The sequence below is a fragment of the Lampetra fluviatilis genome, chromosome 8 (genome assembly GCF_964198595.1).
Source record: "Lampetra fluviatilis chromosome 8, kcLamFluv1.1, whole genome shotgun sequence".
In the NCBI taxonomy this organism is placed as follows: domain Eukaryota; kingdom Metazoa; phylum Chordata; class Hyperoartia; order Petromyzontiformes; family Petromyzontidae; genus Lampetra; species Lampetra fluviatilis.
The window spans coordinates 4,774,498-4,787,642 of record NC_136282.1 but is presented as its reverse complement, the minus strand read 5'-3'; the positions used below and the strand labels follow the sequence as shown (position 1 = coordinate 4,787,642).

General features: G+C 43.1%; 1 protein-coding gene across 5 annotated transcripts in view; it reads right to left on the bottom strand.

Annotated features, from left to right (window-relative positions):
* The window catches only part of LRRIQ1 (leucine rich repeats and IQ motif containing 1), a 111,967-nt gene that overhangs the window by 44,244 nt on the left and 54,578 nt on the right, over positions 1 to 13,145 (bottom strand). The window lies entirely within an intron of this gene.

Sequence of the window (13,145 nt, the reverse complement as noted above, 5' to 3'; positions counted from 1 at the left end):
TTGTGATGGGGGACCTTGAAGCTTTTGGGATCCCCTGTTTGGCTTTAAAAGACATCACCTACAGCTCTGGCCAATGTAAACTCTATTAACAACAGGGTGACCTTGTTAGGTTACAGCCTCATCTGGAAATATACAGTGTTTGCGTGAGTGTGCGAGTGTGTGTCCGTGTAGTATTTAGCTGGATGACGCACTGGTTAGAGCACTCAACTCACAATTTGAAGGTCGTGAGTTAAATTTCTGGTGAGAGGTTGACGAAGGTTATCATCCCTCCAGGGCCAATAAAACCACACTGTGGGAAATCACGTTGGTCATCCTTTGGAGACTGGACGCCCATCATGAAAACGAGGAATTCCCACTGCTGATTCAGGGCTACCAATGGCGATAAGCACCATCACATTGTTTGTTTGAGCATGGAGATGCTTTGACCTTTGACCTGACCTAATGTGTGCTGTGCATGTGTGTACAATCGAGAAAAGTCATGGCGTAGTGGTTAGTACATTACTCTGCTCAGATTTTAGTACCTGATTTCTATCCTAAGCCATCCACAGCACATGCAGAAATCGGTGTCTAATCCTGACCTAGACTTTCCACGGGTAGTTTTGGTCGAACATGAGATATTAACTACCTCGCCTGTTATACAGGAGGCTGTGGGTTATATCCCGACCCTACGGGTTCTCTGGTTTTCCCTCCATATTTAGAAACATGTGTTTAGAGTATTTGACTGCTATAAATTTCCACGTGATAAACCATTTCGTTGAGCGATCATTTGTGGCCAGGTCACTTCTGAAAAAGAGCTATACAGCTCAGTGGGCCTCACCTCGTAAAATAGAAAGAGTTCATAGTAGTTGTGGTGAATGATGGTTGTTTTTTGTTTTTCAGATGAACATTTGGCAGCACTCATATTATATGGAATGCCCCTTTCTCGTGGTTAAAAATTCTACTTGTATGGCATACAAGTCTTTCTACAGCAAAGTGGTACTAATTTTATTGACCTGTCAAGGATGATGGGCTGAGTCAATCCCCGACTAGGATTTTAACTTGCAACCTTCCAACTGTGACTCGGGCTCTCTTCAACAACACCAGTGGACCGGATGCAATGAGAATTCATGTGCAATTGTGCATTTCGTAAAATCATATCAATAGGTTACAAAATATGAAATCGCATTGATATTTAGCACTTCACCTTTAGGCACAGTTCGTGAAGAAGCTTCGGGACAGGAAGCGAAAAGTTAGGCAGCATGACGAACAACACGCGGTACAACCCGAAAACGCATCGGAGAGCCATGTCGCACAACCGTGAAAACCTACACAGCAGCATCACATTCACATTTTCCCAGTTTACGATTGCCCTTCTGAATGCAGCCGTGGCCTGCCACGGCCACTGTCCTATCAGCTTTCAGAAAAATTAAGCTCACCTCAGACCACAGGAAGACATGCCGTCAGTTTGTTGAAAGAATGGCTTAACAAAGCCATTGGTTTGTCTGACTAAGTAGTGTCAACATATGAGATAATACATTATTGTGCTGAAGTATTTTTTCTACATATTTCTCTTGCACAAGCAAGCCTTGAATTTGATATATTAATTGCATTTGTAGATTTGAAGTTAAGACAATTGCCAAGTTTCTTATAATCCACCCCCGCCTCTGTACACCCAGCCATATAAATGGATGCGCCATAATTGATCGGCTAGCCGCGTGTGGTGGGGTAAAGTGTGAGTACCCCCACCTCTATCAAGATGACTGGCCAGCAGAGACGAGCACACCAAGATAACTCCTAGAGGTATTCTATAGAAACCCTTTTTGTGGCGGCCCATCTACAAGCAGTGGCGTGAGCAAGAGATTGCAAGGCTGCACCTTTACCTTTCTATTTTAACATTCACCCGGTTATTAAAGCCGTCCTGAGGATAAGAGGAAGTCACCCAGTTATCCAAATGTTTCATATTCATCCCATGTAATAACACCATACATGTACATATATATGCATGACATGGTGAGCCTTTACTGGTGAACTAAATGATAACATATTTGAAGTTCTGAATTCAAATCACAATTGGAGGTCAAGTCTTATAAGCATAACATAACTTAATCGGATGTCAGCAGTGGTCAATATATAGAGACCAACCCCACAACAGGAATGTGCAATTTCCTTCACGAGCTCAGTGACACCAATTGAGATGAACATTGCTTCATGGGATTGAGTGGGGGAGGTACATTGAGGTTTTATATATAATTGTTCCAACGTCATTTTTTGTCCATAAATAAATTAACAAATCCGCCATAATTAAGTTAGAACAAAAAGTAAGATTATTTAATTTGCCAGCGTGCTAACAATATAATGTAATCCTTGCAGAATACACATCTACATGGAGCGGAAATCAAACAACTGCACGCTGTCAATAAAGACGTTTGCATTTTCTCCACACGGGTGTTCATTTAGTCTGCATGCAGCTTAGAGCACACGCACAATAAACAGGACTTGTTGACAAGCAGCGAAGCTGGCCTCACTCCAAGAAAATACACAAATGTCCCTTTCCTGATGTATCATTCAATTATTATATTTCTAGCCAGGCCCTCTTCAAAGGCTTAACTGCTACATTCATCATAATACCAGGGTGGGCAGGGAATATCACTTTTCACCTTTTCCATGTCAGTGTGATTGAAAATGAAAAATGAGGCCTATGCAGGCCTGCTTGGTGGTGGTGGGGGCAGGTTGCTTAAAACACATCGGGTGCCATAAACGTGCAGACGTGGTCACAGAGACTCAAAGAGCAGCCTTCAAACCTCGCGCCTGATTCATGTGTTGCTGAATTTTAAAAAAATCGGCCTATTTGTGGAAGAAAAAAAAGTCCTTGTTTACATTGTTTACGATGGGCAAAATCGGCAAGACAATACGATTTTGATGATTTGTTAACATATGCATCTGTGGTCGTTGAGAGTATTTGGTTGCGATAAATGTCCACGTAAGCCACTTCGTCATATATATGAAATCGTGGGTTTGATCTCGACGCTGATGCCCACTGTATATTTGGAGTTTGCATGTATCTCTCGCCGTGGTCGCATGGATTTTTCTCCGGTCCTCCGTTTTCCCCTCCACATTTAGAATCAACATGCGTTCAGAGTATACGGCTGCTTGAAATTTCCACGAGATAAGTCACTTCGTTGAGCTATCATTTGTGGACAGGTCGCTTCTGAAAATAGCTATATAGCTCAGTGGGCCTTACCTGGCAAGAGAACATTTTTAGTTTTATTTTAGTTACGTAAAATATGTTAAGGGATATTTTCCCTTAGTTTGCCATGTAAATCAATGGTGGAAATCCCACATTCTCATCGTGTGAGCAATTTTTGTCAGAGGACAGCCACTGTTGACCTCCCACAAAGTGTGTTAATGCATCGAAAAATGAATTGCTATTTCATTGTCTGATTGCATTCGTGTGCAGTGTTTATGTATGTATCTTTATTTACTGCTATATCTTTAGATTTTTTTTTGGTGTTACTGTTTTACAGATTAACTTACTTTTTTTTATTCCCAGATTTATTTTTAAATCGATGAGTATCTCAGTAATCTATCACCTGGTTTAAACGACTGCCATCCTGTCTGCTGACAAATATACCAACTTACTCGCATTCCTACCAACCTTGCCACTCCTCTATCCGAGTTACCTACATTTGTACCCTGTGTTCCTACCTGACAATTAGACATGCAACGACTCAGCTCCCACTGCCAGTGATCTGATGGTCACAATTCTGGGTTCATAATTTTATTCAAATAACCTATTTTTTTCATTAGTGTTCCCATCCTGCATTGTTTCACTTGCTTCTGTCTAGTTTGTTTGTTCCATTAGCCTAAACGCAACACTGGCATATTATATGCAATAAAAATGCATAAATCATAACAATCGATTCTTGCCTGCACAATTATATATATAATACAATTACCATATATAGTTAAAATGCAACTGCATCTCCAGATGCTAACACAGGAAGAATAAGGTATGAAAAAAAATGTGCTATATGCGCATGGAAACAAATGTCTTGACTTGAAGGCCAGAGTCTTGATGTTGTAACAAAAATTTAATTTTAATAAATGCATTTATCCATTATTACATGCCTATTACCAACAATTTAACCTATCCACCCACTTACCCACATACTTACCAGCCTGCCTGCCTGCCTACATTTCGGTGTAATTTTCGTGCATTGTTTAACATTAAAATATTTCCATTATATGTATGTTGGTGGAGTGGTGGTACAATGGTTATCACAGAGTGTTATCAACCCAGATACATATGTTAAATTCTGAGCCAAGGCTAACATCAGTGATATCTGAACTGGTCCTGGGCCACCCCTCTACCCACCTGCACTGACCAGCATGGTGAAGTATGGTCAAATAGCCCCCACGACTGACATAAAATGGGAAGGTCTTCATCCATAAGTGGTTTGATAAAGGGTTTTATAGTACATTTTAAATTCATTCACGTAGTATATATGCATAGAACAATTACATCTTAATAACTCCTTGTAAGACCAAAACCACACAACATGTGGAACAAACTGAAATTGACATTCAAGGCTACTGCTTGATATGCTTTCAGTGGGTAGATGTAAAATAGAAACACCGAATCCTCGGTATCCATTGTTGCAGCTGTCCATCTCACTAGTTTCCATGCGAGCATGTCTTATTATCTGCTACCTGATTTACATTTGGATGATTAGACGTGTGTAATTAACGTAAAAATATCGGCTGCTCTGAAAATTTGGAGTGTGGTTTTCTCTAAAGGTCAAAGGTTGCATAAGTGCTCAAGTACAAGCTGTGAGGCTTGAATGCATCACCTGAGATGCAATCATGAATCATGTCCATTCCAATTATCGCTGCAAAAGCAAAAGGTATGCACAGCGAATAAGAACCAGCATTTAGATCCAAGCGAGCTTTGGACAGCATTCATCTAAGTAGGTGGCCATGAGCCATTGGTGAAACATTCCAACTTCTTATGGTCCATAGGACAAAACACATTTGGAAGGTTGCGAGTTCAAATCCCAGTTGGGAACCAACTACGCCCATCATCCCACAACATGTCGCTACTGTAGGACGGCACGGTGGCGAGATGTTAACTCCCTCGCCCGGTATGCAGGAGGTCGTGGGTTTGATCCCAACCCTGATGCCTGTATATTTGGAGTTTGCATCTGTCTCCTCATGGTTGTGTGGATTTTTCTCCGGGTCCTTTGGTTTTCCCTCCACATTTAGAAACATGCGTTTAGCGTATTTGGCTGCTATACATTTCCACATGATAAGCGACTTCGTTGAGCTATCATTTATGGCCAGGTCGCTTCTGAAAAATAGCTATACAGGCAAGTGGGCCATATCTGGTAAAAAAAAAATAGCTTAGTTTTAGTTTCGTGGTCGATACAAAAACAGGACCCTGCGGGGTGGGCTGGTAGGAACGAATAACCAAAGAATATAAACATAATGTATTATTACACTTGTTAAGCCAGGAAAGCCCCACTGAGTCAAAAGGTTTTTGTAGGGTCCTGCCAAGTGTTTGCAGTAGGGGGCGATGTTGATACACGGACGGACGGACGGACGGACGGACGGACAGACGGACGGACGGACGGACGATATAATCTATTGGTGGTCTGGTCCACTTCGTTCCTACCAGTATAAGTACCGATCTCATATGGGCACACTGTACTCCAGCATGGGAATGTGGAATTTCCACCAATGGCTTGGGCTGCCTGTAGAGCTGAAAACTGACTTTAACTTCTTAGCTAGGTACACAGATAAGGGTCATTCACAAAATTACTTTTATCATAACCATGCGATAAGCCAATGAACGATTGTCCCTTTTGCTTAGAGGCCCTATGATAACTGATGCATTTCCAAAAAGTGTAAACATTAGTTATGATAAAACTAATATTTGTGCAAAAAATAAAATGGTACTTTAAACGTGATGAAGTACAAGTAAACCCGTAAAAACAAAGTTTTTCACTATAAATCCTTTATATGCGTGGCATCGGTGTGGCTAGAGTCCTCTTGTCCTCTGGCAGCATTAAACAATTGGTAATTAAATATTTTTAAAAAATTCCCTAAACCGTGTAAAATTTTGGAAACATTTTTTCACGAAAATGCATTGTCACGCACAACGAGTCTGTGTGCAAAATGTCAGCTCGATTGGATCACGGGAAGTGGGTTAAAAAACGACCTAAAGATTTGCACGGTCCTAAGCAAGCAAGCGAACTTAATATAAAGGATTTAAAAATAAATGCCACATCTGCTGCTATGGATCAAGACTAATAACAAGAGCATGACCATTTGAAAATCCCACTAATAGTTTGCTAATCATATAAATTATACACATACCTTATATTAAATATAATTTTCGTATACTGTACACTTCATTATATTAATAAGGCAACAATATTGGGTGAAACATAGTTCACAATCCTCTACAGGAGTAATGTTTAAAAAGTATATAAAATTAAATAAAATTATAAGCCACAATTTGTGTTTTTCCACCAAGGTTATTATCCTTTAGTGTTAATAGTGGTTATTATGTGACTGAACCCATCATAGGAATGAGGAATTTCAACTTCTGGCTCAGGACTGTTAACGGAGATGAGCACAACACAATGCTCGCCTGAAGATGGAAACACTTTAATTTTGAAAAAATATATAGCTGAATTAAATAAAAAATATATGTCAAATACATTCGGTGTTATTTTAACCATAGCATGACATCATTCTCTTTCTTACACACACTTTTTTCTGACCATTTCTATTCCCCAATGCATAGCACTCTCTTTTTTTATGCAAACAGTTAACAAGTCAAACCCATCAACCTACTGCCATTGCTGTGTGGTCCCCTTATATAAGTGGCAGGCTCTCGTAAACACAAACATGTCCAGCCAACGCTTCCCCCCCCCCAAGCAATACCCTGGGAGGGCCACCGCCTGACTTGTGCTGTGGGGGTTGTTTGGGGAGCCTGGGGGAAGGCGGTGGGGGGGGGAGAGGGGTGCAAGGTTGCGGTTGGGGGGCCGGTGGGCGCCTGGCTCGGGGCTGCGTCTCGTTTACGTGGCCCGGGCCCAGAGTCTCCTCCGTGCCGGCCCCGATGCGGGTCACCTCCGCCCTAATCTGGCTCCCCGAAAGCGATCCCGCCTGCTCGGACGGGGTCAACGAGGGGACTGGCGGCCGTGTAAATCGATTAGAAGTCCGAACGGTCAAAGGGGCTGGTAACCAAAGCTCGGGGGGGGGGGGAGGAAGGTGGAGGGGGAAGTCTGCCGAGGGCCAGCCCGGCCGGCGACGGCGTGGCGAAGGCGGGCGGAGCCACCGCCGCAATTTGGAAACCGAGACGGCGCGCGGACGGGAGCTGCCGCGTGCCCTCTGCGTGACAGCGCGGTGCGTGCGGCCCCGTGCGCAGCGCCTGGCGCAGCAGCAGGAGCGGCGTGCGCAAGTGGTTCGCCGTGCACCGTTCTCCACGCTACGGACCCACTGACACAAATTCAGTTCCCGCTTATGGCCAATATCGGTGGTGAATATATATTAGCGATGGGGAGACAGAGTTGTGTTGTACTGACCCAAATAAGTGTTTTGCTAACAGCATTTGATGTGTTTTAATGTCTAAATTAGGGAGTTTTAGCTTCATGAATTGGCAACGCATATCAGTGCTACGCCGTGCTCGTTTGAGCAGGAAGACACTTGTGTTTTATTCGTATTATACAGTTAAAAAATAATATCGTACATCTCTCATGAAAGAGCCTATTCAAAACTCAAGTCAAAAGTCAAAACGCTTCCATGGGGTGGTTCTGTTGGCAGCCAGTGGTGGAAATTACACATTCCCATGGTGGGAGCCAGCCCCCTCATTTGTGCGCCGAGCATTCTGCCAACAGCGCCACCCGGCTGGATTAATTCAAATGTAATATGTCATATACCACAGACTCTAATGCGTATCGACTAACATTGCAGTGGAGTTGCACGCCGTTCCGAAGACATGCCCTGGAGGCGAGGCATGAAAAACACAGCGCCGAGAGAGGGAGGTTTCACTCAGAGAGGCAACAGCTGAAGAATCTGGGACACGGCCTGGGTATCCGTGCCTCGGCCACCCCTCTTCCTGTCATTACAGCCATCTCTCCAGCCAGCAAACAGCTCCTGGCCACTGACCCGAAACCCCACGCTTGTTTGGTCGGGCTGGCTCGTTTCATTTCCTCCCGTCACCGTAGCCGAGTGCCACACACTTGCATTGGACTTCTCGCCCACAGGCAAGAAACGACACCCCCCTCCAAAATTCCCAACGTATTCAATTAAACGTCATCGTCAGATACGGTCAAAGTACTTGAACGGTTTTTGCTATGTTACGCAAGACATATTCAAAACGAATGCGTGCACTTTGTTTCGTTTACAAGTATGCATGTGTATGCATGTATGTATATATGTATGCGCTGTGTACACATCCGGATCCGTGTGTTGCTGCGGATAAGAGCGCTCTTAGGCTTGAATAGGCCCATTGTCCCTTCAGGGTTAATAAAACGAGAATCACGTGGTTTGAAACCGATAATGATCGTCCTTTCGGTGCTTTGGAAACATGGCATTTCCACTGCTTAGAAGATGAGCACCAAACTAATGCTCATTTGCAAATTGGGAAATCTATACGAATCTGGGGGGAGGGAGGGGGGCAGTGGCACAGTGGTTATTGCAATGAACTATGAACCTGGCTTCTGGAGTTCAATTAATGTCCACAGCTAACATCAGTGGTAAGGGATGTTTAAATAAGTCCGGGATTTCTCACACATCGCCAACCCGTACTGGCCAGCGTGGTATGATTTACGAATGTATGTTCAACTTCTTTTGGACCGTACGTAGCCAACCGTGATTATTAGGGGTGTGATGGGACAACCACGTGACCGACATTAATCGGGAAGGCCTTCATCCAGCAGGAGGTTAAGAAGGCTACAATTGATTGCTTGATTGATGACATAAGAATGGATTAATAATTTGAATCACACAAACATTGAATATACAGCAGAGTTCAGTGGGCACAATTCATGGCAGCTGTTTTGGTTATAACTCTCACACTCTCCGGATGGCACTTTTCATAGAAACTCATAAAAGAAAAGAAAGCCGATTTTGCATTCACGTGCAGCCGATTCAGCACAAAAACACACCCATGCTACCACCACTCACGTTGAATTGTGGAATTAAGTGGGCAGATTTAGCGCGAGGTTAGGTCAGGGATTAGGGTGGAGCCAACGATGGCGAAGAAGAGAGTTTCCGCAAATATTCAGAAACTTTCGACGTTGTGCGGAATTACGTCAATTTATTTTGGCTAGCCATCGAACAAAGAAGGTCACTGCATCACGCACTCTCAGATGCAATTCTGTGGCCATCTGGAACGCTCTTACTTTCAATATTAGGAAGGCAAATCTAGACTGAAAACTACTTTCTTGAGAACTGCTTTTTGTGGTTAGATTGTTGTCCTTCCCTCGCACCTCCGATTGGCACAGTTGGCTACGTACAGTGCGAAATAAGTTCAACATACTATTCTAATTTAGGGGCATTACTTTGTTTGGGAGGGAGCAATGAGAGGGTGTGACAGCCCCATTCTGCACAAATTCACGTCCACGTTTGCCACCTCTATTGGGCAACATGTTTCCGCATTTTGACGCAAAGTTCAGAGCGACGTTTTGCTCCTCCAAACTGTTGTGTTGTAAGCGGTGGAACGGAGGCAAACGCACATGAAGATGACAGTGATGGGGTGACGATGACAGTGGGAGTTTCATAAACCTCCACGTGATTCACCAACCCGTGCCTCCAAAGTGATGGATCGCAAGCACCATGCGTACACCACACCAGGTGCACATCTAAGTCTCGGTGGACCTTGGACCTGGAGCAGGCTCAGAACAGGTTCTGAGAACACTCGCTACCGATGTGTGGTGCCGTGGCTGGTAATTAAACTTAAGTTGCACGTCTTTGTATCGCTGCGCTCGCTCCCCAAATTACATACACAATCACCCATCAACACATACACACATATGTACACATACACGTGCACACATGTCTATTGGACCCTTTCGCCAGTATATACACACACATGCACACTTACACATTAAAAGACAAAGATCCCCCATATAGCCTGAACAGACTTTTGGAGCAAGTGCCGTTAGCAAGCACAGATGAAGGCCGGCCAGCACCACGCCCAGGCGTCTTTGTCTCCCTAGTGGCTTTGTATACACACCACACCTGGTACTCATTTGAGGCTGAGTCGACCTAGGGGAGGCCCAGGACCGGTTCAGATAATCGTCACTGGTGTTCGGCCGTGAGCGTGAATCGAACTCGGTGCTTAGCGCGGCGTGCTAGCCGCTTACGCTACCGGTTCCCATGCACACATGGATAAACACACACTGCATTTGTCTTAGCGGTACAATTCCATGCTTCAGTGGAGGGCGGAGAAAGTCTCGCGTGCACATTCGCGTGGTGTGTTCGTGTGCGGGACGGACAGAGCGTAATTGGTCGGCTCTGTGCGTTGGCGGGGTGAGCGTACTGACATCAGCACACACGGCAACCATTCCTGTGGGCACCCCCCCCCACCCCTCCCCCCAGCTACTAATTTGACCTCGGGATTTTTTTGCAGACTTAATCTCCACCAATTCATTTTCAAAAAAAGGAGTCATATACTGCTATATGTTGTTGTTCTTCCCCCGCACCTCCGATTATCACGGTTGGCAATGTACGGTGCAAAATAAGTTCAACATACATACATACACATACATGAATTAGTTGGAATCACCTTCACGGCTTCCTAAAAAAATGCATTAAAAACTCTGCATGAATTCATGAAGACGTGAAAACGCTACATTAAACGGGCCCAGTATCACTGCGCCGAAACTCGTGTTGAGTAATGTTCATCTTCAATGGTGGCCTTGAGCGAGTGGCAGGGGCTAGTCTATACGCTAGTACAATTAATTGCCCAAAAGTGGAACTAATTTTATTGACCCCGGAAGGATGAGTGGTTTTGTCAATAAACCCATGACCGGGTTTTAACTAATCGCCTTTTAATTGTGAGGTGAGCGCTCTAACCAAAGTTCCACTTTGATGTATATGTTAGCTTAGTATGCTTTTTTAAACGTATGTAATGTCAAGTGCTTTTATACTGCCAACATTGTTATATTAACGTATTATTTTCCTGGATCAAATTATGGAAAACTGTTGGTGCCTATTTTGGTAAATGAACAGCCCCCCCTGGCCCATCGATATGAACATCCACAGAAAACACAATGGCTTACTGTTGATGCAGAAGAACTCTTCGATGGATTAGATTTGTCAGAGCTTTTAAAAACAACGCAAAAAAGGGAGAAATTCCTGAAGCCTGACTGGTGTCTAGACCTGGGCTCTGAAGAAAACACTGCATATATGCCAATAAAGGAGGTTAAAAAGGGTGCTACAGGAGGCAGTTTAGCAGTGTTAGGTTAATAGAACCAAGGCTGTAGACCTGTGAAAAGCATGACAATTGCTTTAGCATTTGTTCAAAAGCAATAACCCCTCTGAAATGTATATCGGTGCAGAGCAATTTTCGCTACACATCAGTGAAGGCTTTGCGCACAATATTAAGCACACGTGTTGGAAAAGGTGAACTCTTTTAAAATTTACCTATACAATAAAACTGTCATTGCTCGTAAGAAGTGCTCCCTGTGGGTTATTATTATGAGCATTGTAAGATTTTTAAAAAAATATGTGTAGTATTTTAATGTATGTGTTTACATTGCTGATGTCTACATAGTCCTCCAAGTGTAGTGTAAAACTTTCACTTAATTAAAACCTCTAATTCACAGTAACATTAGACTTGACGTACACGTTATACCATGAATGTCAAGCGCCACTTTGCTCAAATAAGCTCTGTTGGTGGTCTCGATCCAGTGGTTAAAGTTCCACATTCCTATGGTGGGAGCCAGTTCATCCACTACAATCGTGTAGTCTCACTGCATGGTGCTCTGCATTTTACTGAAACCCAGTGATACTTATGTATTTAAGGGACAGCACCATAGGTGAAAGTTTATTATTGTGCCGCTTTATATCGAATCATAGGTGATCTGAACCTTCCTCAGCTCATTAAGCTACCATGGGGTTGAATTAAAACAGAATAACAATCTTTATTTATGCTGGAGGAGGAATCCGATGAGCTGTGAAGCTCTTAATTCTAGATTTGAAGCTTTCGTGACTGCAAGGATTCATATTCTTAGGTTTTTTCGGTAAAGTCACGTAGGTAAAAATTTTAAATTAATAAAAGTAAAATTAAATTAAAATAAAATAAAAATCACGACGTTTCGGAGGCAACACATAAGCAAGTCACTAAATATGAATAATTGATAAATACATTAATGATATAAGTCCCATTTATCAAGCTTGGGCAAGGCAGCAAAAACAACTAAACAGTCCCAGACCATATTCTTGGTTCTTTCGGTAAAGTCACATAGAAGGGAAACAATAAAATAATAAAAATCTAAAACAATAAAATTCTCACGACGTTTCGACTGCAACACAAGCAATCATCATCAGGTGTGAAAAACACAGCCACTTTTTTCAAATGTTCTTGCTGTGTTTTTCCACACCTGATGATAATTGATTGTGTTGCAGTCGAAACGTCGTGATAATTTTATTGTTTTATATTTTTATTATTTTATTGTTTCCCTTCTACGCGACTTTACCGAAAGAACCAAGAATTATGAATCCCTGCTATCACGAAAGCTTTAAAGCAAAAGTCCCAGACCACACCAAGATAACACGCATGGAAATTCATTCAACATTGACGTTGAATGAATTTCCAGCATGGTTTTCTTTCTTTAGCCAGTATCACTGCTTCGCTCAGTCTCAATCCTTTGTCTTCTCGATCTTTCACCGCCACAAATGCCCACCTGGGTTGATGTCTTCCCCTACTCCTTACGTGCATCGCCAAGTAAGGGATGCTGTCCTAGTTCAACCTCCTATCACCACAAGTCGATTTCTATGGTGATGCGCAAAGTGCACTCATTGCTGTATTTTAAGAGAGAGGGTCCTTGACTTTAACATCTGGCAGTTCATCAGCGTCGATTCAGAGTTTGCTTCATTGAATCAGTGCAGCTGAAATGTTTTACTCCCAGAAGGCCATGGGGTCAATGAGTTGC